Source organism: Bidens hawaiensis, unplaced genomic scaffold, assembly GCF_021521415.1.
Source record: "Bidens hawaiensis isolate Kalapana, Puna unplaced genomic scaffold, B.hawaiensis_p1.1 tig00007049_1, whole genome shotgun sequence".
Lineage (NCBI taxonomy): Eukaryota > Viridiplantae > Streptophyta > Magnoliopsida > Asterales > Asteraceae > Bidens > Bidens hawaiensis.
In genome coordinates this window covers 701471-727304 of record NW_027491485.1, presented here as the reverse complement: position 1 = coordinate 727304, position 25834 = coordinate 701471, and the positions used below count along the sequence as shown (strand labels likewise).

General features: G+C 37.5%; 1 protein-coding gene, 1 long non-coding RNA gene and 1 pseudogene across 3 annotated transcripts in view; 2 read left to right on the top strand and 1 right to left on the bottom strand.

The window, feature by feature from the left end:
• Nucleotides 1–25834, top strand: part of LOC143634426 (uncharacterized) — a 248188-nt gene that overhangs the window by 118547 nt on the left and 103807 nt on the right. The gene's annotated exons all lie outside the window — the stretch shown is intronic.
• LOC143634457 (disease resistance protein RUN1-like) overlaps nt 7133–25834 on the top strand; it is a 28843-nt pseudogene continuing 10141 nt past the window's right edge. Inside the window, exons 1-7 of the transcript XR_013153860.1 lie at nt 7133–7664; nt 14006–15117; nt 15201–15269; nt 18480–18704; nt 18797–19029; nt 23963–24479; nt 24571–25086. The product of XR_013153860.1 is annotated as a disease resistance protein RUN1-like (transcript). The remainder of the gene's footprint in view (nt 7665–14005; nt 15118–15200; nt 15270–18479; nt 18705–18796; nt 19030–23962; nt 24480–24570; nt 25087–25834) is intronic.
• On the bottom strand, nt 11874–13729 carry LOC143634418 (uncharacterized). Its single transcript, XR_013153850.1, has 4 exons — nt 13404–13729; nt 13247–13321; nt 12561–12624; nt 11874–12026 (listed from the first exon to the last, which is right to left on the bottom strand). It is a non-coding gene; the product is annotated as an uncharacterized LOC143634418 (long non-coding RNA).

Below are 25834 nucleotides of genomic sequence, written 5' to 3'. Positions count from 1 at the left end.
TTTTGTGTATAATTTATGTTATTAATTGTATGATTTTGATATCAGTATGATCGGAATCACTTTCTGATACCCTTGGTGGACTCTAATCAATATTTGATTATTGTTTGCTAGGTTAATTATTGTTGTGTGTTCTTGATGTTCACTGTTGGTTCGTTTGATTATTAGCACATTTGGGTATTGAGTCTCAATCTCTTTCACCTACATTCACTAGTGTGTTTCCGAGCTCAACGAGCTGATTATATTGTTGATTCGACGATAGTTATGGTCTAATTGAATCTGAGTTTACGATGTTGACTATTGTTGTTCATGTTAATTTTGACCTTGACTTTGTGAAGTCAAAGAACAAGTCTTAATTTTGACCATTCGTTAGTCTTAGCGAATTGGAACTGTTTCGTGTCCGATTGGTTAAGATTTTACACGAACTAGCTTAGCGAATAATATGTTACACGAATCAGAGGTTGATTCGCTTAAGTATAACGAACTAGAGTTTAGTTCGTTAAAATTAATTAGTGATTCGCTAGGTCCAGTTCGTTAAGATATTTACTTGATAGCGAATCACCTGATTCGTTATCTTTGTATAACGAATCAGTGTGATTCTTAACGAATGACATTAAAAAAAAAATTTAAATTGGTTAACTAATTTTAATATTCATTTAATTTAATTAAAGGATTTAAATCGTCTAATACGCGTAACTAGATTAATTACACATATCTTTTGATCATATATAGTGATATCTATTCTCATACTAGGTTTTTCTTTATTTAGTTAAACATGGCTGAACAAGAACAACAACATCAACCGCCACAGGAACAACTTCCACAAGCACAACCACAACAACAGGATCAACAAGCTGACATGATTTTATTACCGTCTGATAAAAAACACAACATCTGTGCTTATGTTGATCACGACGTGACTGATTTGAGAACGTTCGGAGCTATGTTGACTTTCTTACGCCGTTCGAAGATACATTATGCAATCACTGTTAAACCTAAGGTGTATCTTAGTATAATCAGGCAGTTTTGGAACACGGCGGTATATGTTGAAGAAAATAATTGGGTTCCAGCTACAATTAATCAGATCCCTATTACAATTGATGTTGAGGTCATTCGTCGAGTACTTCAATTTGCTGATAGTGATGATTACCCGAGTGAATTTGACAGGACGTTGGTTAGGGGTCTATTCACAAGATTAAATTATGGGGGTGATATTCGTCGGTCTATGTTGAACAAGAATGGTTTGTGTCCACCTTACAAGTATTTGTTGCATGTCTTGCTTCACTGTATGAGTGGACGTCGCGGTGGTTTCGATGAATGCAGACTAAGCTTGCAATCGGCATTTGTAGCTTTAATCCTAAACAAGCCCTTCAACTATTCAGAACTCATCTTTGATCATCTGAAAGAGCAAGTTCAGCAAACTCTACCGTCAAAGAAGTTCTTAATGTATCCTCGCTTTCTACAACTAATCATTCAGGATTTGATACCGAATTTGGTGATTGATCGTTCATTGGTGAACGATGTTCTTGATATGGAACATATGAAAGCGGAAACGGTGCATCGGATGTTGATTTTTTTAGAAAAGACAAGCCACAGGACAAACGGATGATTGGTCATATAATCAATCCGGATTATGTATGTCCTCCTAATGAGCGCTGGATCCATGATGATTCGGATTCCGAGCGTGAAGGGGGAGAAGGTGGGAACAATGATGGTGGAGATGGTGATGGTAACAATGGTGATGGTGATGATGGAGCTGGTGAGCGAGCTCTGAAAGAACAACAAGATGCAGTCGATGCTGCTCTAGCTGCCACCATGAAAGCTCAGCAAGAAAGAAAACGAAAGGGTAAAGCTGTAGCTACTGGTGAGCCACCAAAGAAGCCCCGTGTGTCTGCTGGGGCTGGAGTGATTATTGGAACACCACCACCACGTCAAACAACTACTCAAAGCTCGGCAGTGCCGCTAACTACTAGCACTCTGATGCTTACTTTGACCACGACGATGGTGTCACATGAGAGGCTAACTTTAATTCCTCAAATGGCGTTGACCGAGATACCGAGGCCTCCTGCTGTGCTGTCAACTGTTTCTTCCACCACTTCAATGAGACCTCCTCCACTGCCAACAACTACTCTTCCTCCACCTCCGCCTAGTGATGTCTCATTCATGAAAATCACTCGGCCTCAAGGACCTGTTCAACCTGTTCATCCATCTGTATACAACTTGCCACCAGGTCGACAAACGAAAATGCTGCTTAATCTGCTACATTTATATGAAAATCAAATGGCAGCTGACCGACAAACTCAAGAACGACTCATGGAGAATCAACGAAAGATGATGAGTTATATTTCTTTCTATCAAAAGGAGACCAAGGCGTTACGTACGATTGTTGAGTCTCAGGGGGTGAAATTAAAAGAACAAGATGAGTTAATTTTACAATTAACTTGTAAAGAAGATGCCCTCAAGAAACTCAAAAATGATGATGATGATCCTGACGAGTCTGATGCAGGAGGTGAGCCTAAACAATCGCACGGTTCATCTTCTGGTGCTAATGTTAGTGGCGCTGATGATTCGAACAAGCAGATAATTTCATATCAAGATCCAACAGCTGCCAAGCCAATAGAAATGATTGAGGCTAACACGGTGATATTTATTGATGAATTGGGGATGGTTAGAAGTGTGGTGAACAGAGATGAGATACAGATCGGTGAGTTTGTGATTAGATCTTTGACAAGGGAGCAGATCTCGATTCTACTTGGGCTAAATGACGATCAGTTGACTGCATTAGAGACTGAGCTCGATGTCGAAGTGATCAATGAGGATGAAATGGAAGTTGATCCATTATTTATGAATACAGATTTTATTTATGAGAATGAGGAGATTGAGATAGAGGATGTTACAGCTGAAGAGTACCCGGACTTGTATCAACAAGCAAATGTTGATCAAGGTGCTCCGGTATTTCATGAAGACGTAATTAAAGAGACTGAGGATGATTTGGAGAAGATTGTGCAGCGAACTGTTCATTCACTCAAAGAAGTGACTGATGATGACATTGAAAGATGGTTCAAACGCCAGAAAGTGGGTAAGATCATCAGTGCTTTTCGGTATGTAGATAAAGAAAGAAAGGATACCGCTGTTGCTTGGATTGAGGCAAACCAGATGACTACCTTCAAGACTGTTTCTAAGGTACATGGTGATATTGTCTCCTGGCTCTATGATTCAGACCTTAAGGTATGTATTGTTAAATGGGAAAAAGGTGTCCAATATTACGAGAGGATAATGGATGTTTTAACACTACCGCGTTGGGATGTACGCACCCTCGCGAGACGTCCATTTATCAATCGTGGGGGTAACCGAACTGCTGAGTGGTTTCATCAACAATTACTGTTCGAAGTCAATCATGGCTTCAAATTCTTCAAGCCCCAGGTCCCAAGACGTAAACGTACTGATGAGATTGATCCAAGGACCGGCTGGAAGAAACTTGTCTTGAAAGTGAAGCCACCAAAGACAATGAAAAGGGTTCTTGTGAAGACAATGCCTCAAGATATTTATCTGTCTTTCAACCGTTGGTACTATGACAATCGTACTGGCGATGCCGTTATTGTTCGTGGTCAAGGACTACAGACTGAGCTCATCAAGATAATCGATCCGATGTGGTTGGTTAATTTATCAGAGACAGACAATGAAGTGCTACACAGGAAGCAGATTTTGTTTGAACGCCAAGAAGATTACGACCTGGCTATGCAATTCCAACGTGTCGTCCGTGTATGCCATGAACATGGGATTCATAGTTGCAGAGATTGGCAGACAAAGCGTTTCAAATAAGTTAAAGACAAAGAGCTCAAGACGAGGGGGTGTCTGTTAGTGCACGGTTTTGCGTCTAGAGTCTTTGTATTTATCATTTATGTTTATTTGATATTTAAATGTAATATTAAATGTTTATATTTATCTAATTCGTTAAAGTTATGTCTAGTTCGCTAGGAATGTTAGCGAACTAAGACTAGTTCGTTAAGATTGAGTCTAGTTCGCTAGGGATGTTAGCGAACTAGGACATTATAATGTATTCCCTCCTGATTCGTTAGGGGATGTTAACGAATCAGGGGGTGGTTCGTTAAGTTAAATTATGTAACGAAGGGGAAGCTGGTTCGCTAGGGGATGTTAGCGAACCAGGTCACCTTCTATATATAGTGAACCACTGTTCACTTGTAAATAGTCGAAGTTTTTGAGAGAATTAAGATTATTCAGAAAAGTTTAAAGTATTTTCTCTCTCTCAAGCTTCACGTTAAACTTATTGATAATATTTATACATACGTAGAACACCGAATCAAGTGGTATTGATTATGAGATCGATCTATATTATTATAACTGACAGATCTGAGATCTGTGTTAATAGCTATTGACTGTTGGTTATTGTTAAAGTACGGGATCAAACATAATATCAATCTTATTTCATAATATATAAACACCATGTATGTTATCATAAATATTTATCATAATCCTTTCATAGGCATAATACATCCTTCACGAATATCCGTATTATAACTACATATATCTATTATGGATACAATTAGCTACATAATGCACTTAAATAAAGTTTTGAACTATAAGTTACATATATAATAAAAATATTTATATTATAAGAGTTATATATGTACATAAAATTATTAAATAATCAATAATATAAAGTGATGTTCTACAACCAAAATTGCTCGAGAAACACATATTCTTTTCGTTTTAATGATTTCAGACTTTAAACTATTATTCTAACTCTGTTTAAAAATAACAATAATTACAGGAAAATTGAAAATATCTATTTAGATAATAAACTCAAACATTAAATACCAAGTATCATTATGTAAATTTCTTTTATCTAATCAACGGAGATTACTAATTAACAATTATAAATCATATGGTACTTAGCACACCAATCTTTTCCTTAGATTAAAACGGCATAAATTTTTAAATTTAATTATTATAAAACAAAAACACAGGGTCTTACTATAAGAATTGATTTTGCCACCAGCAAACATATAAAGTAACACATTTATTTATCTTATGAAATAAATTTAGATCCTTCTTTAACACAAACTAAATATATAATTTAGAAACATATCTATTTCTAACTAAAGATTTTTATAATCATAACTAAATTTTGACATGATACTATTATCAAGATATCGTATTGTAAACCTATATGGTGTTTCGTTACAATTAAAATAACTAGAATTGATTAAACATAATCACCATTATGCTTTATAAAAGAATTATAATAAATCAACAAAAATATCAAATAAACTTGAAAACACCAAAACTTTCCAGAAACCAAGAAACGGATTGGTGGTTTTTATTTTTTATTTTACTACGTAATACATAAATATAAATGTCTATCTAATCCATAATTATATAAATTACAACATGAATTATTTTAAGAGATATAAGAAAAAAAACCCACAGAACTAATCTCTAACACAACCCAAAATTGTACACGATATGATTTATGTTGAGATATTAAAAACAAATAATTAAAAGTTAATTAGACAATACTTACCTCATGATGATGTGATCCGGCTTCAAAGACAACTCGTGCTGATAACGTGTTGTGAAACAAGCCTAATAGCTAAACATATGAGAAAGAGATGTAGGGAGAAAAATGAAGATTTCATTAATATGATGTAAAATACATGAGATACAATGAGATATTTATATAGGAAAAGATAACTTGGAGAAAAAGCTTAATCTATATTAGGTGTTGATAACCATAATAATAATATATATTTATAACATAAACAATGTATATCTACCAATACAATCACAAGTGTAGTGTAAAATGGAGTTTTTACTTATTTATAACATATTTGTGTAATTTTAATGTATATTGTAATTGTATTAATAATATATGATCAATTTGTTGACTGTATTTCACTTAATGGTTAAATTTTAAAATTTTTATCAATTACTTGTGAAATACACGGGCCTCAAACTATTTCTTACATATAAAGCTTAAAGTGATAATTTTAGAAATGGATATTGGATTTTAATACTTCAAACTTGGCCTATTGGCCGATAGTAATCCCAACTTAAAAAATTTCGCACATTAATCTCAACTTTCACAATATTGGCCTCCGCTGAGCCTTTTCTTAAAGGGAACTAACCCGGTTAGTTTTAGAGCAAAATACGTCATTTATCCAAGTTGATAGTGACAGATGACAATTGTAATTTAACTTAAAACTGACTACTACGGCCGTCGCCACTGCCACCACCGACACCGGCACCACCGCCTCCACCATGACTGCCGACGCCACAACCTCGACCGCCGCTGCCGCCCGCTACCACCACTGCTGCCACCACCACTATCGTCACCACCTCCGTCGCCGCCACCACCACCTGTTTATGAAGGGAGAGTTTGAAAATGGGATATTGGATTTTAGTAATCCAAACTTTGGTCTTTTGGTCAGCAAAATTAATTATATAAATTTACTTTTTCTTAAGTTAGGCTAGTGGTGGTGGTGGTGGCAGTGTTGGTGGCGGTGGTGGAGATTTCGGCTTTGGCAGCCGCGGTGTCGGCGGCGGAGGTGTCGGTAGTGGTGGTGGCAACAGCGGTGGCGGCTGTGGTGGTGAGTTTTTAAGTTAAATTATATTTTTTTCATTTGTCTCTTTCTACCTGAAGAAATGATATATTAATTTTGCTTTAAAACTAATCGGGTTAGTTTTCATTAAAAAAAATTCAGTGGAGGCCAATAAAATAAGAGTTAAAGAATAATATAAGGAAATTATTATTAATATCGGCGTAAAAGTTGAATTATTAAAGTCCAAGAAAATGTGGTTTATAAAATAAAGTTTAAGTGTTGAGTGGACAAATAAAAAAATTTGTAGGATTAAACTCTTTCAGCATTTTCTTATTAACGATAAGTATACTCATTCATACTCATACTAAGATAAGAATTTCATGATAGTTTTTTCAAAGAAAACAAATATAGTAATGATAATGAGCCAACAGTTTTAAATTGACTAACTGGTAACATGGAGTCATTGAGACAAGAAAAATATATAATAAAGGTGGCCGGTGTGGCGGTACGCAGAAAATTTCCATGACACGTGAGGGTTTTTGCATTTGGGTAATATTAAAGAACACTAGTTGTCCACTTTTCATCTCCAAATTTGAATCATCTCAGAATTCAGATCTATCCAACTTCAATGGCAATATCAATTGATTCTTCTAGTGATCATATAGCTTGCAACTTTGATGTTTTTATTAGCTTTAGAGGCGAAGACACTAGACATTCTTTTACGGATCATCTTTACGAATGGTTAAAGCGAGCCGGAATTAGTACTTTCAAGGATGATGAAGAAATCAACAGAGGTGAAACATTGAGATCTGAATTTGAAAGAGCAATCAAAGCATCCAGCGCTTCAATAATCGTATTGTCAGAGAACTATGCAACTTCCACTTAGTGCCTTGATGAGCTTTTACTTATCCTTAAGCAAAGGAAGGAGTGCAATCATTTTGTTTTACCTGTTTTTTATCATGTTGAGCCCACAAATGTTAGGAAACAAACAGGAAGTTTCGCCCTTGAAGTTAAACCTTCTTCTAGGTGGACACCGGACAACGTGTGCCTGTGGAAGAGAGCGCTTTTGGAGGTTGCTGATTTGTCGGGCTTCACTCTTTCCGGGTATGGGTCTTTTCTTATTCAATCACTATTGAAGTGAGTTGACGATTATTAACAACGTTGACTTGCATCCAAGTTTCGGTCTTTAATACTAGTCTTAACTCTATCAGACTATCAGTGAATTTTTTGGTCCGAGAAAAAAAAAAGGCAAACCCCAGTTATGGGGGTGTCCGACGTAAGTAGCTTGGATCAACAAGTATGTTGTGGACTTAACAACGTTGACTTGCATCCAAGTTTCGATCTAGTGTATATATCTTTATTGTGTGTTTTTCGTTTGTCTTGGTGTCGATTTGGACTTGAATATATTTAGAAACCTAATATAATTTTAATATAAATTTAGTACTATTCTCATATACAGTCTATCATTGATACTATAACTGGTGTAAATTACCAAGTATTTATACAACTTTCAATCTGTCATCACGTATAAACGTTCAACTTCTCACCGGTAACGCCTTGTGCCCTGGCCAGACTAGCAAGATTAGTTAAAAGCATCTATGTTATTAATTGTTATAGACCAAACAGAACAACTCAAACCAAAAAACTAGTCTGATGGGTGAGGAAACCCCATTTGACCTATAAATCTCACATCAATTGCCTATACAACCGATGTAAGACCCCGACTCCCGGTGGCCCCACAGTTGGTACTCATACACGATATTTACAAAAATACTTAAACTTAAACAGCTCGTTCCATTAAAGTAATAATTCAGAGTATAGGTTCAGCGGAAAATTATTAAAACAAATTCCCAAAATCTAATTGAAATGTATTTAATAAAACATTAAAAGATAATGTTCAATTTTATTGAAACTTCCGACTAAGTATGCTTTCAACCGACCGAGTAGTCTCGAGCAAGTCCAAGCGGTAAGCATCCTCCTCTTAACCTGAAACTCACACTAACATGTACAAAAAGTCAGCTTAAGCTGAGTGAGTTCAAGCTTAAATAAATAACATCTTTAATAATAATAGATTTTCATTCCTCAGATTCCACAGTATTCTACGGTGGCTACCGTAAGCTACGGTAGCCCCTGCAGAAAAAAACCATATCGGCAATAATAATAGGTAGTCATTCTTATATATAAACATCTCTATACATGCTTTCCTGTATAATATATATATATATATATATATATATATATATATATATATTTATTTATTTATTTATTTATATATAACATCCAATAATAACATTCAGGGCCGAGAAAACGTACAACCCCAACATGTAACATTCCATCAACGCGTGCAAACACGAAGTAGGCCTACGTAACATCCGTAGTCGATAATGACTACAAAATTCGCCAAATATTGGCCATTCAATAATATATATCCATACACATCCATACATCATCCAATATTATCATCTCAAGGTCTATCCTATATAAATAAGCCTATGCAAAATAATTTAAACAGTTCTTCAAGCAAAATCGTTTAAGTGTACATGCTAGCCTAAAACTTAAAAAAATAAATAAAAAGGGCATCATGAACTCACCTGACACAAGGCACGAATTCACCACGAGCTAGAGAATTCCTAAGTATCCCCACAACTCAAACGCTTGTCGGTTTATATACAATCATTACTAACGACACCGAAAGGACTCGTTTATCCTATGTGAGATTCTAACACGGTTCGAGTACCTAAGGCCTCGCCCTCATCAATCTCATTCATAACAGCTCCCGGGCCTTAATTATACCCACACGACTCTTAGATACTCCGGGAACAAAGAATTCCCAATTTGCCCCCGGAAGCACTATATGATACTAACAAGCGCGTTTAAGAGTCGGTTAGGCTATTAACATCCAACTCAGCCCCATGTGGACCCGATATGATGAATTCACATTCAACTAGTCCACACGACGCTACACGAGTCAAATTGGTCGGTAACTCTTAAGTTCAAAGTATCAACTATTTAATAAACGTGGATTAACGTTGTACCGACCCGTTTGATTAACCGACAACCAATTCATCCCCATCACTTTTAAGATCAATTTCTTACAGTCCACAATTTGTATCGAGGCTATAATATTCGAATTGGTTGTTGTTTTCTTCCTATTAACGCGGTAGACATCACAAATCACAAACTAGTCAACCGAATACAAGTTTTCAATTACAATTAGTTGACCAGTTAAACGAACACCGAAAGACATAATCTTAAAGTATGATACACTAGCCATACCTAGGAAGATTATGGAGTAAAGGCCTCAATCACTTCAGTCCCGAAACTGCTCAAGTAAATAGGTACCTAGTAAAATATTACACTACTTACTTTAGCTACTTGAACACACAAACGTTTCCAAAGGAAAATAAATTCAAAATGGTAAATTATAATGACGTATTGGGAAAAGTACCCGAAACAACGTCCGCATCATCCTTTGCCTCTTTCTTGGTGATATTGAGGGCCCTCACCCTGACCTTTGGCTTTTCTTCCAGTTTCCCCCTCGAGGAAGTTCCTGGGTCGGGCCCCCCAGTCTTGATAGTAGGGCAGTTTGATGGCAAGTGGCCAGCTCCCTTACAGCGGAAACAAGTCATCGTCAGACACTCGAAATGGGGGTGTCCAACCTTATCACAACGAAAACAGGAACTAGACCCATGCTTACATTCCCCTTTGTGCTTTTTCCCGCACTTCTTGCACTTTACAACCGCCACATCCTTCTTAAAATCTGAATTCTCAATCTTAACCCTCTTCTCGGCCGAATTAAAGTTGTTTCCACCGGGCCGTTTACCGTACGAATTTGAATTCCACGTCTTCCTAGTCTCGGTTGGCGGTAACTTCTCCCTCTGATCGTATAACGTGTCGGCTAGGGTAACCGCTGAATGAAACGAGTTCATGTTGGTGGTCATCACACCCCTTCGAATATCCGCCGGAAGACCCTTCACATACTTTTTAATCCTCTTGGCTTCAGGAGTAACCAAATCGGGACATAAGCGAGCCATCTTATTAAACTACTCCCGATGCGTCATACTGCCAGCCTCCAAGGTCAAGAAATCTTGTTCAATCTTATCCAATTCATGTGGAGGACAAAACTGATCAAGAACCAACTTCTTCAACTCAACCCAAGTCATCCTCCTAATAGAACGATCACCCATAGCTTGCACCAGATTATCCCACCAACATAGCGCTTCAGAACGAAACGAGGCAGTCGCGAAGGTCACCATGTCCTCCCCCTTACACTTACTAACCCTCAATACGACCTCCATTTCTCTCACCCACTGATGTGCTGCCAACGCATCCTTAGTACCGTCGAAGGAAGGAGAGTCACACTTCTTAAAATCTCCATACGAACAACCTCAGGTAGATACACTACAGGTGCGGACCTCGTCTTCATCCTCACTCGGCACAAACACCTCTTCCTCCCCGGCTGGCATCTCCTTACCCATCCCTTCCTTATCCAAACTCTTACCCAGCAGTGATTTTTCCATGGCCCTGACAGCCTCAGTAACGATTTCGGGAATGGCGCTATGGAGAACCTGGTAAACCTCATCCGCGATAGCCGCGCGCATAGCAGGATCTAGGGCAGGGTTACCCTCTTCCTCATGGATAGGGGTTTCTTCCTGTTGCGGGGCTGGATCACCTCCTCGTCCTCGGCACGTGGCTTATGACCACGACCACGACCACGAACATTAGGACGTCCTCTCTTAGTTGCACGATTAATAACCATGTCTTATCCCTACAAATACAGAATTGTAACACGATCAATGAACTTTAACGCTAACGCCATGAGAGTTAGCCATATCCTATCCATACAAAGACAGAACCCTAACATAGTCAGACACAAGTAGTATTTAGAACATGGAAGGTAAAGGTAAACTGCTAATAACGTTGATCAAGTGTTATAAGTCGTTTACTTCACCGACCCGTCGTAAGCACCCCTTGCTCCTAACCATATTAGCATCCCATCTAACACTTAAACATTTAATCATATTCTGGAAACTATAAAATTCAAGGAATGACTAAACAATTAAAGTTACCTCTTGGCGTGCAGCTACTCGCGGTTGGCATACTAGTCTTTTCCCTTACAGTTCGAGTCCAAGCATTCGGGGATGCTCGGATCCCTAGAACCATGGCTCTGATACCAACTTGTAAGACCCCGACTCCCGGTGGCCCCACAGTTGGTACTCATACACGATATTTACAAAAATACTTAAACTTAAACAACACGTTCCATTAAAGTAATAATTTAGAGTATAGGTTCAGTGGAAAATTATTAAAACAAATTCCTAAAATCAAATTGAAATGTATTTAATAAAACATTAAAAGAGAATGTTTAATTTTATTGAAACTTCCGACTAAGTATGCCTTCAACCGACCGAGTAGTCTCGAGCACGTCCAAGCGGTAAGCATCCTCCTCTTAACCTGAAACTCACACTAACATGTACACAAAGTCAGCTTAAGCTGAGTGAGTTCAAGTTTAAATAAATAACAAATAATAGATTTTCATTCCTTAGAAGCCACAATATGCTACGGTGGCTACCGTAAGCTACAATAGCCCCTGCAGAAAAAAACCATATCGGCAATAATAATAGGTAATCATTCTTATATATAAACATCTCTATACATGCTTTCCTATATATATATATATTTATATATAACATCCAATAATAACATTCAGGGCCGAGAAAACGTACAACCCCAACACGTAACATTCCATCAACACGTGCAAACACGAAGTAGGCATACGTAACATCCGTAGTCGATAACGTTACAAAATTCGCCAAATATTGGCCATCCAATAATATATATACATACACATTCATACATCATCCAATATTATCATCTCAAGGCCTATCCTATATAAATAAGCTTATGCAAAATAATTTAAACGGTTCTTCAAGCAAAATCGTTTAAGTGTACATGCTAGCCCAAAACTTAAAAAAAGTAATAAGGGCATCATGAACTCACCTGACACAAGGCACGAATTCACCACGAGCTAGAGAATCCCTAAGTATCCCCACAACTCAAACGCCTGTCGGTTTATAAACAATCATTACAAACGACACCGAAAGGACTCGTTTATCCTACGGGACATTCTAACACGGTTCGAGTACCTAAGGCCTCGACCTCAACAATCTCATTCATAACATCTCCCGGGCCTTAATTATACTCACATGACTCTTAGATACTCTCGGGAACAAAGAATTCCCAATTTGCCCCCGAAAGCACTATGTGATACTAACACGCGCGTTTAAGTGTCGGTTAGGCTATTAACATCCAACTCAGCCCCAAGTGGACCCGATATGTTGAATTCACAGTGAAAAAGTCCACACGACGCTACAAGAGTCAAATGGGTCGGTAACTCTTAAGTACAAAGTACCAACTATTCAATAAACGTGGATTAACGTTGTACCGACCCGTTTGATTAACCGACAACCAATTCATCCCAATCACTTTTAAGATCAATTTCTTACAGTCCACAATTTGTATCGAGGCTATAATATTCGAATTGGTTGTTGATTTCTTCCTATTAACGCGTTAGACATCACAAATCACAAACTAGTCAACCGTATACTAGTTTTCAATTACAATTAGTTGACGAGTCAAACGAACACCAAAAGACATAATCTTAAAGTATGATACACTAGCCACACCTAGGAAGATTATGGAGTAAAGGCCTCAATCACTTCAGTCCCGAAACTGCTCAAGCGGACAGCCACCCGGTAAGACTAAAACAAGAAGTTTATGATTAATACGTGAGACATAAAGATGGATTATGGTGTAATAGACCTGGGGAAACATAGAGCTCACCTTCAATAGAAGTTTTATGCCCACACCCTGGCTGTAAACAAGATGATTGCAGGGGTGAGCTACATCTTTGCTGGCCGTTCAATTTAAGAAAGAAAAAAAAGTGAAGCATGTGGGGAACATGATGAGTGGATGAGTAGTTCAATAATGGTGAGCTGCTCTGGATGTCTTGGTCGGCTAAAGGAGGAAGAAGGTAAGAAGAGTAGTTTGGAGAACATGGTGAGTGCAAGAGTGGTTGAATGATTCAACTTGAATCATCTCTTCTGTATGATATAATATCAAAGTTACACCATGGCCCCTCCTACTTAAAGAATATGGCATTTGAGAGGAAAGCTAAATAATTTAACGGACCGGGATAACGAGAAGGAAATTAACGGGTGTTACAACCGATACCTTGCAATGATTTCAGTCCGGAACAATAATTTATGCAGTTAAGAAAAGGATCAGTCTATTAAGGACTAAAGGAGTTTGATTTTCATAAATTTTGTTTAATCTACTAACATTTACTCCTTGATCTTTGAAAGTTTAACTTTAATATAATACTTTTAATTCAAAATATCAATAAGGAATCTTTACATGTCCTCCCATGATCTTTGTTCTTGCAGGCCTGAAACAAGCATTTTGAAGAAAATTGTTGATACAATTTACAATAAGTTAGGTCCCAAAGATGTTCATCTTCCACTCAATATAATAGGGATGACCACTCGTTATAACGAGATCAGTTCTTGGTTCAATTCATACAACCTTAATTTTTTAGCAATTTACGGTATGGGTGGAAATGGCAAGACAACGTTGGCCAAATACATTTACGATTCAAATAGGAAACGTTTTGAGTATGCGAGTTTCGTTGAAGACATTGGTGGTAGATGTGAAGGACCCAATGGTTTACTTGAACTACAGGAACAACTTCCTAAAGATATTTTAGGGGGGTCAAAGAGAAAAATACCTGGTGTTTCTCGAGGGATGTGTATGATTGAGGACGTTTTGCGAAAGAAAAGGACTCTCATTGTTCTTGATGACATTTTTCAGCATAGTCTGTTAATTGGTTTACTTGGGACTGGGAGTAGGATTCATGCAGAAAGCAAGATTATAATTACAACAAGGGAAATTACTACCAGTAAGTGGTTTGAATGGCCATGTTACTGGTGTCAAAAGTATGAAATGAGATTACTGAAACACGACGAATCGCTAGAGCTTTTAATTCGTCATGCATTTGGATCCAAACTTCCTATGGCCGGCTTTGAGAAGCTTGCACAACAAGCAGTATAATATTGTGAAGGAAATCCACTGGCCATTGAAGTGTTGGGCTCATCTATGTTCATGAACAATACCATCCCAAATTGGGAAAGCCAACTAAGTTTATTGGGAAGAGATATTGGTTCCCGTATTCGAGATGTACTGATAAGGAGCTACACTTCATTGCCATATAACTCCGAGAAAGAGTTGTTTTTGCATATCGCTTGTTTCTTTATTGGCAAAGACATAGATTATGTGGTTAAGATATTGGAGCCTGATTACTCAGCAGTATCTGGGATCAAAACCCTAATTAATAGATGTCTTCTTTCCGATTTACCAAAAAAAAAGCTCGTGATGCATAGGCTTATTCAGGAGATGGGAAAAAACATATATAGTTTGTCAAGAATCACCAAAATTCCCTGCAGAGCGTAGTAGAGTTTGGCTTAGTAGTGATTCATATAAGATACTAAGAAAAGGAGTGGTAATCTTTTTTTCACTTTTATTTTGTGTCCTCCTAATCCTGTTTCATCTAATTTTATATAGTTTCATGTATTTTCCTTTCAGGGTTCAAGAAGGGTAGAAGGTTTAGCACTAGACATGAAAAAACTGAGAGAATATAATTATGCATTCAAGGTAATATAGGATAATTAATAATCTAAATTTTGGTATTTAAATTTTCAATCAATTTTTACCCAAGGGTATAAATTTATTATAACAAGATAAATGTTAAATAAGTAGCACATGACATGTTGAAGAATCCCGAGTCGTCTTATGGAAATTGCGTGGAGCGGCTTGGGAAAGAAGAAATCGATTAACTTGGTGTGCAAGTAACCGGGTTATTATTTATGGATAATTATTTTATGGAAAATCTATTTAAGTTTAGATGGAGATAATTATCGTGTTAAATTTATTCATCCTAAATATATTCCAACGCGTTTAGGTTAGTTTATATATACCGTGTTTAAAGGGTAGGGACATAGTATCAAGTTTTTTGAGTCAGATTTTCTTGATAATAAAGTTTGGAAGTTAAGCCAAATTCTATCGTTCGTTTATTTTCTTTGTTTGTCCGGTTCATCACCTGAAATACTCTGCATACCAGATGACATGCTCGTGTGCTAGTTATGAAATTATTAAGGGAAAATCACAAATATAGGCGTTGTTGAACAAAAATTTGCTCAAACAGGCATTGCAAATCCAAAACAAACTAACCAAACAAACAGACAAGCAGAGACGACATCAAAATCGCTAGCACCGCAATCCTGAGAAAGTGAAATAGGTCCACACAACCGGCACACTAAACTTACTGTCACACGAGAGCCACTAGTGCCACGTTAAAAGCATCGACTAACACCGCCCACTGTCTCCAAAAAACTCACTTTTACAGCCTATTCGGAACCGGCTAAAACAAATCCTTGTTGTATAATATTCAGTAGTGTTGTAGGCGAGCTGGCTCAACTAGAGGGAGCGAAGCCAACTAAATATTTAAGTGTGTTGTGGCTTATTGTTATGTATGCCCCAGCTCGTCCTTTTGACTTGACACCACTGGATCTCATGTAGCCGTTCTTAGCCATCAATGACACCTGTTCTCTGGTGGTTTGATGTTGTGTGGACCTCATGGCCCTTTCACAAGATTTAGGTGTTGGCTAATTCGTTGTTGCCTCTGCTGCTTGTGCTTATTTCTCCTCATCTAGTTGGTTTGTTTGGATTTGCCTATTTTAACAAATCAAACATTCAATGGCTATTTAAAAAAAAAAATTGGTCAAAATAACTGTTTTGGTGATTTTCCCAAATTCTAATGTATGAATGAAATTTATTCAAATTGTAACACATAGCATGTCCCTTGTGCATCAGCCTTTACCAACTCTTCATTAAAGGATTTATTTATATAGGTAAAGTTAAAATACATTGAAAAAAAAATGAGATGGGTGAGAAAGAATCTAATCCATTGATCTAAGATTTGAATGGTTGAGATTAATTTAATAAATAAAATTTGATGGGAAAGGTATGAATGTAATAACCCAACTTTGTTGACTTTCTTTCTCCACATGCAAGGCACATGTCAATCCCCCGTCATTTTAAAATGTTCATAACTTTTTCGTACGACATGTTTAAAAAAAATTCACCATAATAACAAGCGTTTTTTATCTTTAATATGAGTATCATATTGTTATATAAAAATAAAAAAAAATTAATGGGTTTTTTTAGTTGTGTTTTTTTTGTTCATTGTGTCTTTTAATTGAGTTTTCATATGCATTGTATTATAGATATCAATTAGTACTCATATTAAAAACAAAAATTAAAACAAAGATTACGTCATTGTGTCTTTTTGTTCGTCATTATGTTTTAGTCATTGTGTAATACGTTCATTGTTTTTTATTCGGATTGACGTATGATATTCACTTAATTTGAGAAAAAATAGTATTATGTTCATTGTGTATTACGTTCAAGTCATTGTGTAATATGTTGTTTCCATTGTGTTTTACGTTTTAAGTCATTGTGTTATATGTATTCACAATTGTGTCTTATGTTTTAGGTCATTGTGTTATACGTATTCACCATTTTGTTTTACGTTTCAAGTTATTGTGTAACATGTATTCATCATTGTGTTTTATGTATCAGATAATTTGTTGTTAGTTTATCATTATTTTTGATGGAAGTTTTTTAAAGTGTGTGAATGAAGTCTCAATTAAAACCCGAGCCCGTGTGAGACAATTTTGGAATTCGGTTTTGAAATTCAAAATATGTTGGCCTTGTCAAGATAATTAATAATCATTATGATAATGATTATTGTTTTTGGTTTTTAATTATGCACTAATGACCATTATTTATTTGAATATTATTATTCTTTAATGGTCATCAATTAGAATTGATTATGTTTAATGGCCATTATTTGAATATTATTATTCTTTAATTGTCATCAATTGGAAATTGATGATGGTTATGATTCCTTGGTTATAAAACCATGATGAGTGCATCATTTTGACTACACCGAAAATACACCAACATACACACTTCTTCTTCTTCCTTTTTCTACAACAACATTGTTACGGTTTTCGTTTCGGGCAAGTGATCAAGTCCGGCAGTACTACGCTTCTGCTTCGAACCGGAGTACCCTGGGAACAAATCGCGAATCTGTTTAAGGGAATTGTGTCAAACACAAGCCCGGTTCACCGTTTCTTGATTATTTCTTTTCTTATTTTTGGATTCTATGCTTATTATTAATACAAGATTTCCAACAATTTTTACATATTATTATTACACAACGGTGTTATTAATATTTAAAAAAACATAATGATGAGTTGAAAGACACAATGACGAAAAAAACACAATGACAAAAAAAGACACAATGATAAGCGAAAAGACACAATGACGTACGAAAACACACAATGACGTAATTTTTATTTTAAATTTTATATAACATAATCATACTCATATTCAAGGTAAAAAACGCTTGTTATTATGATGATTTTTTTTAAATATCATACGAAAAAGTTATAGACGTTCTAAAATAACGGGGGTATTAATATGTGACTTGCATGTATAGAGAGAAACTATGCACTATTAGTTTTATACCCTTTTTCTTTTGGTCCCCACATGAAACATGTCAATTATTTATGTCTTCACACACTTCTTATTTTTGTTATCCTTTATAGAATAACTTGACCCTTATTTATATTAGGATACATTTGATATGGAATACATCTTTAGAAATTGTTAGAGTTATATATTATTTGTAATTATCTCTTTGTATTTCTTCCCCTATATAATGGGATTTGGCTTTCATTAATCAATATCAAATATTTGAACATCATAAATACTTTTACTCTCATGCTAAACTTGCAGCCATCAGGCCTTAAAACGGACATATTTAAAACGATGGATCATCTAAAGTTGCTCCAACTAAATTTTGTTGAACTCGAGGGATCCTATGAGGATTTTTCTGAAGATTTAAGATGGCTCTGTTGGCTTGGATTTGGTTTAAGAACCATACCCTCCGACTTATGCATGGAAAAACTGGTGGCTCTAGATATGAGCTATAGCAAGTTGGAAGAATTTGAGCCGCCAATGGTAGTGAATCCAATATCTTCTGTTGCTCCATGATTTTTAATGATCTTTATGAAACTATATGGTGCTAAAAATTTGTCTAATGTTTGCAACAGTGTGTTCCATCATTGCAGATTCTAAATCTTAAAGACTCACAAAATCTTACTGAGATCCGCAATTTCTTCTTGATCCCTCATCTTGAGACTTTGGTTCTTTGGAACTGTTACCGTTTGGTCAAGGTTTGTGAAACTATTGGAGACCTTACAAATCTTGCATCACTGAACATGACAGGGTGTAGAGATCTAATCAATAAGGAGCGGACAAATCTGAAAGTAGATTGTACTTGTTGGTTTAATGTTGACTAGATTCTCTGGAAATAACCGTTGTATTTGATGACCAAGTAAACAGGAGAATAACATATTTATTTGTTTGGAGAGCCAAAAAATAAAGAAGCAGATGAAGACCTAGTTATCTGCAAATTAAGTTTGTTATTTTTATTTTCTATTTAAGCATTCCAGTATGTGTGTTTTATTTCGTCACTTTTCAATTCCAATTAGTCAAAAATACTGTAATCATTTGGCTATTATTATCTATAAGCATTCGATTATTAATAAAGAGATTACATTTGACTATTATACTTCGTTTCTTGATCATCTAGTACCTAAAACCCTGATCCAAATCTAACATTTGGTATCAGAGCTTCCAAGTTCTGATCCTAGTATTTATGCCAAAATTTCCACGCTTCAACAATATGTCAATCGTCACAAACCCTAGTTCCCCAAAAGGTACCTCTGTCCCATTCCAATGTCCGATCCTCACACCTACAAACTACAACACATGGTTAATAAAGATGGAAGCAATCATGGATGCCCACTGGTTGTGGGATGCCATCGAGCCACCAACCGGCACGGTTGCGGATGAACGAATGGTTAAACAGGCTCGAGCTTTCATCTTTCAGGCGATTCCTGAAGAAATTCTCTCACAGGCGGCGAAGAAGAAGACGGCCAAAGAAGTTCGGGATTCGCTAAAATCCCGGTATGTGGGTGCTGAACGTGTTCAGAAAGCTCGCTTACGAATTATAAAAAGTGAGTTTGAAGGGCTGCAGATGAAGGATGGAGATTCTATTGATGAGTATGCAGTAAAGCTGTCGGGTATGGTCTCAAAATTTAACAGTGTTGGAGCAAAGTTGGAAGACGAGGAGCTGGTACGTAAGTTGTTCGACACGGTCCCTGAGAGGTTTATAAACCTGGTGGCTTCAATTGAGCAAAGTTCAGATGTTGAAACTATGCCATTTGAAGAAGCGATTGCACACTTGAAAGCTTATGAAGATAGAGTAAAGCTTCGTCAATCGAAACAAGCAACCGAAAACAGCTTGTTATTCACCAAAACGAAGGTTCAGACGAGTTCGAAGGGACAAGTGAAGAACCAACAGTTAATGGGCCAGAAGTCGGGTGGACGAGGAAAAGCTAAACGGGGTGGTCGGGGTGGTTTTCGGGGACGTGGTCGCGGTAGGGGTAACCGTGGTGGACACGCCGGGAACCAAGATCAAAGGAACGGGTCGAGAAACAAGGATAAGAGGCATATTGAGTGTTTCAATTGCCATGAACTCGGGCACTACGCATCAGAGTGTAAAGAATCTAAAGAGAAAAGGGAAGAAGTCAATTTAGCAGATGCCAAGGAGGAAGAACTAGCACTGTACTTGACTTTACATGATGAAGACGCGCCATCAATGGTGTTGTTGAACGAAGATAGAGTTTTCCCAAAAACAAGTGATACCAAGGATGTTTGGTATGTCGATAATGGCGCGAGCAATCATATGACGGGTATGAGAGAGGCGTTTGCAGAGTTGGATTGTAAAGTAATGGGCCAAGTTCGGTTTGGCAATGGGTCAAAAGTTCAAATTGAAGGTAAAGGCCCGCTAGTGTTTGAAAGCAAGACAGGTGAACACATACTCATCCAAGATGTTTATTATATTCCAGCTCTCACGAGCAATATTCTTAGTTTGGGGCAACTCACGGAAGAAGGGTATGATGTAATGCGGGGTAACACGTTAAAGCTCTATGATGACCATGAGAGATTGATTTTGAAGATCCAAAGGTCTGTTAATAGATTGTATAAAATCAACCTGAGAACTACTAAACCCGTTTGTTTGGCGGCACATGTACATGATGGAGCATGGTTATGGCATGCAAGGTTGGGGCATGTCAACTTTGCATCGCTAGAATCGATGGCTCGGAATGAGTTAGTGTCGGGAATGCCTCATATAACAAATCCTAAGCAAGTATGTGAAGGGTGTGTCGTTGCTAAACAGACTCGAAAGGCTGTCCCGAAAGAAGCACTTTGGAGAGCAAGTGAGCCACTTGGTCTGGTCCATGCAGATCTATGCTGTCCGATAACTCCGCAAACGGCAGGAGGTAATCAATACTTTCTATTAATTGTTGACGATTTTACCAGATACATGTGGATTTATTTGATTGAAACAAAGGACCAAGCCTTTGAAAGGTTCAAAATGTTTAAAAAACAGGTTGAAAAGGAAAGTAAATACAAGGTTAGAATGCTACGAACTGATCGAGGGGGTGAGTTCACCTCAAAGGCATTCAATGATTATTGCAAAGATGAAGGAATAAAATGATAGCTAACAACACCATACACTCCTGAGCAAAATGGAGTGGTGGAGCGTCGAAACCGAACGATCATAGAGATGACTCGTTCACTGTTAAAGTCAATGGAGGTTCCGGAGGTGTTGTGGGGCGAAGCAGTAAGGCATTCGGTACATATTCTCAACAGAATAACCACAAAGGCGGTGAAGCGAACTACCCCGTATCAGTTATGGAAACCAAATCTCAATCATATTTGAGTTTTTGGTTGTGTCGGTTATGTGAGACAGATGAAGAATTATCTTGCAAAACTCGATGACAGAGGGCATGCAATGGTGCATCTTGGGATTGAAGAAGGAACTAAAGGGTATCGTATGTTTGATCCGGTAAAGAACAATGTGGTTATTGCAAGAACAGTTGAGTTCATCGAAAACAAGAAGTGGAATTGGGGTAAACCCAATGTCGAAAGGCCCATGTCTGAATGGGCTAAGTTACCGGTACAGGGGCTAGATGTGGCTGGTCCATCACAAGTTCAAGAAGACTTCGAAATCGGAAGCACTGGTACACCCATTAATAACTACTCACCTTTGTCTAATGTTTCAGTTTCAGGTAATCTGAATACATGTTCGGGTAATCAAAGATCACAATCTTCCTCACATACAGCTCCATTTGATCATACACCCTTTCGAGGGTTCAGGTCTATGGAGGGGTTGTATGAAGACACCACAGCCTTAAACGAAGAACAAGTTCAAGACCTATATGACAGAAACCAAGAGCTAATGTTGATTGATGAAGAACCAGTATCATATGAAGAGGCTGCAACTAAAAGTGAATGAATAGATGCTATGAGGGCAGAACTTGACTCGATTAATCGAAACAAGACCTGGACTTTGACTCGGTTACCACATGGTCATAGAGCAATTGGGTTGAAGTGGGTGTTTAAGGTTAAAAGGGATGCAAGCGGAGCAGTCACAAAACATAAGGCTCGTGTGGTGGCAAAAGGTTATGTACAAAGAAAGGGAGTGGACTTTGAAGAAGCTTTCGCACCCGTGGCCCGTTTAGAAACCATTCGGCTGCTTCTAGCAATTGCAGCTAATGGGAACTGGCTTGTGCATCATTTAGATGTCAAGTCGGCTTTCCTAAACGGTAATCTCAAAGAAGAAGTGTATGTGACACAGCCGAGTGGGTTCGAAGTAAAAGGGAAAGAAGATAGGGTATATCGGCTTCATAAAGCTCTCTACGGCTTACGACAAGCCCCGAGGGCTTGGAATGCAAAGTTAGATGAAGTACTCAAAAACCTTGGTTTCAGCAAGTGTGTGCATGACCAAGCAGTCTATAAGGTACATGAGCCCGATTTTATTCTCATAGTTGGTGTATATGTTGATGATTTAATTGTGACGGGTCCAGTGAGGAAAGAATTTATGAGTTCAAAAGAAAGATGAAATCTGTCTTTGATATGAGTGATATGGGGAAGCTATCCTACTACCTTGATATGGAAGTAGAACAATCCAAGGTGGGAATAACCATAAGACAAGAAGCATACCCAAAGAAGATACTGGAATTGGCAGGTATGTCAAAGTGTAATGCCACAAGCTTTCCTATGATATCTAAGTTGCAGTTAACGAAGGATGAAGAAGGCGAAGATACTGATCCAACCATGTATCGGAAGTTAATTGGATGTCTTCGTTACTTGGTTCACACTCGTCCAGATCTGAGCTACTCGGTTGGAATTGTAAGCAGGTTAATGCAAACCCCGAAACAAAGTCATTACGCTGCAGTGAAGCAAATACTCAGGTACATCCGCGGTACTTTAGGATATGGGCTGAAGTATAACCGCGGTGAAGATGGTAAATTGATCGGGTTTAGTGACAGTAGCTATGGTACTGATGTTGAAGACCGAAGGGGCACAACATGTACGGCATTTTACTATTCAAACAATCTGATTACTTGGTGCTCACAGAAACAAAAGACATTGGCCCTAAGCTCTTGTTAAGCTGAATTCATGGCAGTAACGTCGGCAGCGTGCCAGGCGTTGTGGTTGAGAAATCTGATATGTGATCTGTTGGGTAAGAAACCGGAAGTGGTGAAGCTGTTTGTTGATAATGAATCCGCACTTGCATTGATGAGAAATCCCGTGTTTCATGGGAGGAGCAAACACATTGACATGAAGTATCACTTTATTCGTCAATGTGTGGAACGAGAACAAGTGTATGTGGAGCATGTCAGTGGCAATCTGCAGAAAGCCGACATTTTAACTAAACCGCTGGCCCGTATTAAGTTTGCTGAAATGAGAAAACTTGTTGGTATGGTGGACCTGCAGAAAGTCAACACTACGGGGGAGAATGTTGGTTTAATGTTGACTAGATTCTCTGGAAATAACCGTTGTATTTGATGACCAAGTAAACAGGAGAATAACGTATTTATTTGTTTGGAGATCCAAAAATAAAGGAGCAGATGAAGACCTAGTTATCTGCAAATTAAGTTTGTTATTTTTATTTTCTATTTAAGCATTCCAGTATGCGTGTTTTATTTCATCACTTTTCAATTCCAATTAGTCGAAAATACTGTAATCATTTGGCTATTATTATCTGTAAGCATTCGATTATTAATAAAGAGATTACATTCGACTATTATACTTCGTTTCTTGATCATACAGTACCTAAAACCCTGATCCAAATCTAACAGTACTTCTGGTGTACTTGTTACCGAACAAACTACATTTCCCTTCCCGTTATCATTGCGACGGTTATTCCTGAAAGACTGCCATCTTACATGTACCAACACTTTTCCTTTGATTTTCAGGGTTCAATTAGATTTGCAGTATTTGAATTTAGCCAACAGTTTGTTTGAGTCCTTGCCTTGCTATAATCATCTTGAAAAACTTCGGGTTCTTGACCTGAGTTTTTGCTCTAAACTCAAATGCCTTATACGCCTCCCTAGTACACTTGCAGAATTGTATATATATGGTTGTGAGTTACTTGAGAGCGTAACTTTCCAATCACCTCGATTCACGTTGCAAGAGTTTGGCTATTTAGGTTGTATTCATTTGTATGAAGTTGAAGGCTTTATCAAATTGGTACCAGTAGCCAAGCTCGGTGAAACTGATTTGGGGCACATGAAGTGGTTAAAAGAATATCAAAACCACCAGGTGTGCCTTGTTGGTGATGATGAGCTCACAGAAGGTAGAAGTTGGCATATCCAGGTTAGTTGGTTTACTTTGAAATACAATATTCATACTAACTAATCGATTAATGTATATAGAATGATTGAGCCATTTGGTTTGTGTGGCACAGATGTTGTATGAATTTGGTATAATAAGCACATCTCTACCAGATCATATAAAGGATCCAAACATGACATCCGAGTATATATCAAAATCATGTGTTTTGCACTTTGTTGTCCCGCCGTGTCCCAAAAATAAGACGCTTAAAGGAATTAATGTAACTTTCAAGTATAGCATATTTAGTGAAGATTGGACATGGTTTTGTAAAATCAAAACGGCCAAAGGTGTTGATTATATGTACAACCCTAAAGTCTTTGGCAAACCCGAATTTGGTAAAGAATGTACATGGTTAAGCTATTGGCCAATTGGAGATAAACTGAACACTGGAGACACAATTCATGTCTATGTTGTTGTGATGAGCGGGTTGAAGGCACATGAATGTGGTGTGAGCCTTGTGTACTCTGATCAGGAAGCCTTGGAAAATAACATGGGATGGGAAGAAACTCTGGACGGAGATTTGTCTGTATTTCAACTAAGCACAGGGGCTTACTATCTTTGTCGGCGTGATTTCTTTGAGTTAATGGAGGTTGGTAGGTTGATGTTGGGTTCCAGTGGTGATCAGTCAACGGTTTAACTTTTAAACCCGGTTTAAAAGTTTAGTTTCATAATTATTAATCATATTAATAACAGAATACGCAGCGGAATATAAAAACGAGTAATCACCATTTAACGAAACCGTACAGGATCCGGTTATAGACGATACGAGTACGAGTCTAAACAACCAAAGTAAATAATAATATTCACGACATTATTTAATTTTACCTCAGTTAATGATTAACCGGTTGAGACACCGAGGTTCAACGAACGATGCTAGGTGGCGAACAAGTAACCGGACAGCGGCAGCGACAACCTTTAATGGTAGCAGCGACGGTTTCCGATCAGCAGCAGCAAGAAACAATAACAGCAAGCGGCGGCGCGTGAAACGGCGACGGTGGTTGTGTTTCTTTGGAGCTTGGGGGCGGTTCGTGTGGGCTGGACACTTGTTTCCGTGAAACAGAGAGAACGAGGAAAATGTTTTTCTCACCTCTCTAAAACTTGGTTGATCTCCTATAAATATTATTTGTAAATAAAAAAGCTTGGAGTGTCATCCAAGATATCACGAAATTAGGAGATCTCATATATTCAGTTATTATAAGATTATATTATGATAATCTTTTTCATAACCGGTTCAAAAGTTTTGCTCGCTTCAAAATTTTGTTCAAAGCCCAAACACGTTTATTTAACCACTAAATAAACAATATAATTTATAACAATTATAAATTATAATGATGTCA